Source organism: Nematolebias whitei, chromosome 13 (genome assembly GCF_014905685.2).
Source record: "Nematolebias whitei isolate Nwh7 chromosome 13, NemWhi1, whole genome shotgun sequence".
Classification (NCBI taxonomy): domain Eukaryota; kingdom Metazoa; phylum Chordata; class Actinopteri; order Cyprinodontiformes; family Rivulidae; genus Nematolebias; species Nematolebias whitei.
The window spans coordinates 30,871,382-30,875,677 of NC_056510.1; the positions used below are offsets into that span (position 1 = coordinate 30,871,382).

The following is a 4,296-nucleotide window of genomic DNA, read 5'->3' on the forward strand; positions in this document are numbered from 1 at the left end:
ATATATATATATATATACATATACATATACAAACGTACATTTTTATTCTGTTTCATATCATAATATATAATAACATTTATACAACAGCTAAAAAGCTATGTGGATATGGCTAAGAAATTGATCAGAAACAGTTCATATGGTCAATATGTTTTGAAATCTAAAATTTATTGAGAGTAAACAAGGTAAAATAACAATGGATAATGAATGTACAAAATAGGATTGTTTTGTGGTTCAATTTAGTGCGATGTGCTTATACGCTTACAAAATGAGCCACAGAGCTTAAAGCTAAACTGAAAAAGCCTTTTAGCAGTTTACCAACTGATCCTCTCAAATGCTAACAAACAACTTGGTAATTAGTGCAATATGTAACACATTAAAAAAATGGTAATTTTCCTCAAACATTCTGGTTATTTAAGTGTTTTGGAACTGAACAGCATAAACACGAGTTGCTGACTCCAACAGGCATGCACAATTACAACACACAATGTCTGAACTATCTCATCACTTCTGTAAAAGTGCCTTTGAGACACACAAACAAGAAAAATGAGTACTTGTGAGCCTAGCCAATAGAACAATGTGGAACTGATGAACAGCCACCTACAAAATTGCTGCCCACACACATCAGCTTAATAACTGTAGGGGTTTCTACAAACTGGTTCAGGCATCATTTCACTATTCAGCCATCAGAGCATGCCAACATAACACACCCAGACAGCAGTTGTGTGTCTGTGTATAGAATATTTTAGTCCAAACACACAATTTTACAGAATTTATTATACTGTGGTACATACATTTATTCCCCTCTCTCAACAAATTATTCCATTTTGAAGCCATTACTATACAGACTTAAGATATACTGTATTCAAACATGTGAAAAATAAATGTGATCCATTCTACACATTTTGGCATTATAATTTATTTCAGTGTTTCCTAAGGCCAGAGCAGATGTAGCACCCAGGAGAATCAGAGCTGAGAGCGAGTTAGCAGGGTCACCCTCTCCTCACATTAGCTGCTTAATGAGCCATGCAGTGTTGTAAAGTCACATAGCCCATAAACCTCTGATAGCTATACTTGATACCTAAAGCAACTCCAAGTTCTACCAGTATTTGTTTTTCAATACCAAAATGTCATACAAGAAACTGAAAAAAACAAAACAAAAAAAAACCATTTATAATCTTAGAATAACTACAAATTGATTTTATTTCAAGGGCAGCACGGTGGCACAACTGGTAGAGCTGCTGCCTCTCAACGAGCAGGTCCTTGGTTCAAACCCCGGTCCAGGGGCCTTTCTGGGTGGAGTTTGCATGTTCTCTCCGTGCATGCGTGGGTTTTCTCCGGGTGCTCCGGTTTCCTCCCACAGACCAAAAATATGCATGTTAGGCTGATTGGTAACTCTAAATTGTCCCTAGGTGTGAATGAGAGAGTGAATGGTTGTTTGTCTCGTTTGTCTCTATGTGGCCTTGTGATGGACTTGCGACCCGTCCAGGGTGTACCCCGCCCCTCGCACAGTGATTGCTGGACATGGGCACCAGCGACCCCAGTGACCCAAAATGGAACAAGCGGGTAAAGATAACGGATGGATGGATGGATTTTATTTCAATTTGGCTGCCTGTATCTGAGACCTCGTTCTTTCAGTCACAACCCAAAGCTCATGACCATAGATGATGGTAGGAACGTAGATCGACCGGTAAATTGAGAGTTTCACCTTTTGACTCAGCTCTCTCTTCACCACGACAAACCGGTACATTGCCCGCTTCACTGCTGACACTGCACCTGTCCGCCTATGGAGCTCACGCTCCATTTTTCCCTCATTTGTGAAAAAAGACCCCAAGATACTTAAACTCCTCCACTAGGGGCAGGACTTCCTCCCCGACCAGGAGAGGGCACTCTACCCTTTTCTGGCTCAAGACCATGGCCTGGGATTTGGAGGAACTGATCCTCATTCCGGCCGCGTCACACTATGCTGCAAACCGCTCCAGCGAAAGTTGTATATCACGATCTGGTGAAGCCAATAGGACCACATCATCTGCAAAAAACAGAGAAGTGATCTTAAGGCCACCAAAACGGATCCCCTCAACACCTTTACTGCACCTAGAAATTCTGTCCATAAAAGTTATGAACAGAATCTGTGACAAAGGGCAACCTTGGCAGAGTCCAACTCTCACTGGGAACAAGCCCAACTTACTGCCGGCAATCTGGACCAAGCTCTGACACCGGTCGTACAGGGACCTAACAGCCCATATCAAAGGGCCTGGTACCCCATACTGCTGGAGTACCCCCCACAGGGCTCCCCGAGGGACGCAATTGAACGCCTTCTCCAAGTCCACAAAGCACATGTAGACTGGTTGGGAAACTTCCACGCACCCTCCAGGACCCTGCTGAGGGTGTAGAGCTGGTCCAGTGTTCCACGACCAGGACGAAAACCTCACTGCTCCTCCTGAATCCGAGGTTCAACTATCCGACGGACCCTCCTCTCCAGAACCCCCGAATAGACCTTACCAGGGAGGCTTAAGTGTGTGATCCCCCTGTAGTTGGAACACACTCTACCGTCCCCCTTTTTGAATAGGGTGACCACCACCCCAGTCTGCCAATCCAGGGTAACTGCCCCCGATGTCCACGCAATATTGCAGAGTCATGTAAGCCAACACAACCCCATAACATCCAGAGCCTTAAGGTGAATCTCATCCACACCTGGGGCCCTGCCACCAAGAAGCTTTTTAACTACCTCAGTGACCTCAGCACAAGAGATTGGAGAGCCCGACCCAAAGTCCCCAGGCTGTGCTTCCTCAGTGGAAGACGTGCAGTGATATTGAGGAGGTCTTCGAAGTATTTTGCCCACCGACCCACGATATCCCGGTTTGAGGTCAGCAGCACACCACCTCCACTATAAATAGTGTTGGTGGCGTACTGCTCCCCCCCCCCCCCCCCCCCCCCCCCCCCCCCCCCCCCCGGCCCGCCCCCCCCCCCCCCCCCCCCCCCCCCGAGATGCGGATGGTGGACCAGAATTGCCTCAAAGCTGTACGGAAGTCATTCTCCATGGCCTCTCCGAACTCCTCCCACGCTCAAGTTTTTGTCTCATCAGCGACCACATAATCCGCATGCCGATTGGACTGCCGGTACCCATCAGCTGCTTCTGGGGGTCCCACAGGCCAAAAAGGCCCAATAGGACTCCTCCTTGAGCCTGACAGCATCCCTCACCGCCGGTGTCCACCACCGGGTTCGAGGGTTACCGCTGCGACAGGCACCGACAACCCTGCGGCCACACCTCTGATAAGCCCTCTCGAACATATAGGTGTGGAACATGGCCCACTCAGACTCAATGTCCCCCACCTCCCCTGGAACATGTTCAAAGCTCTCCCGGAGGTGGGAGTTAAAGCTCCATCTCATGGGAGACTCTGTCAGATGTTCCCAGCAGACCCTCACAATACGTTTGGGTCTGCCAGGTCTGACCAGCATCCTTCCCCACCATCAGAGCCAACTCTCCACCAGGTAGTGGTCAGTGGACAGCTCCGCCCCTCTCTTCACCTGAGAGTCCAAGACATGTGGCTGCAAATCAGATGAGATGACAACAAAGTCACTCGGGTTCAGATCGGGGGGGCGTTCCTCCCAACCATACCCCTCCAGGTCTCACTGTCATTATCCACGTGAGTGTTGAAGTTCCCCAGTAGAACAAGGGAGTACCCAGGAGGCGCACTCTCCAGTACCCCCTCCAAGGACTCCAAAAAGTGTGGATAATCTGAGCTGCTGTTTGGCACATAAGCACAAACAACAGTCAAAACCCATCCCCCCACACGTAGGCAGAAGGAGGCTACCCTCTCATTCACAAGGGTGAACCCCAATGTACAGGCACCAAGATGGGGGGCAACAAGTATGCCCACTCTCATGGAAAGGGGGACCCACGTCTCCTCTTCGGGCTGTGCCCAGATGGCTCCATGTCCATGGATAAAAGCCCGGCCACCAAGCACTCGCCAGCGTGCACCACCTCCAGGCCCATGTCCATGGATAAAAGCCCGGCCACCAAGCGCTCGCCAGCGTGCCCCACCTCCAGGCCCCGCTCCAGAATGGGGCCTCTGTGACTCACGTCCGGGCGAGGGAACATAGTTTCCATTGATTGTACACATCATAAGGGGTCTTTGGACTGCACTTTGTCTGGTCCCTCACCTATATGTATATATGCATGTATAGATGCATATGTATATATACATATACCTATATGTATATAAACATATATATGTCTATGTACTGTATATACTATATATATATATATATATATATATATATATATATATATATATA

At 47.9% G+C, this 4,296-nt stretch overlaps 1 protein-coding gene across 1 annotated transcript in view; it reads right to left on the reverse strand.

Moving 5' to 3' along the window:
- The window catches only part of nalcn (sodium leak channel, non-selective), a 159,846-nt gene that overhangs the window by 35,190 nt on the left and 120,360 nt on the right, over nt 1-4,296 (reverse strand). The window lies entirely within an intron of this gene.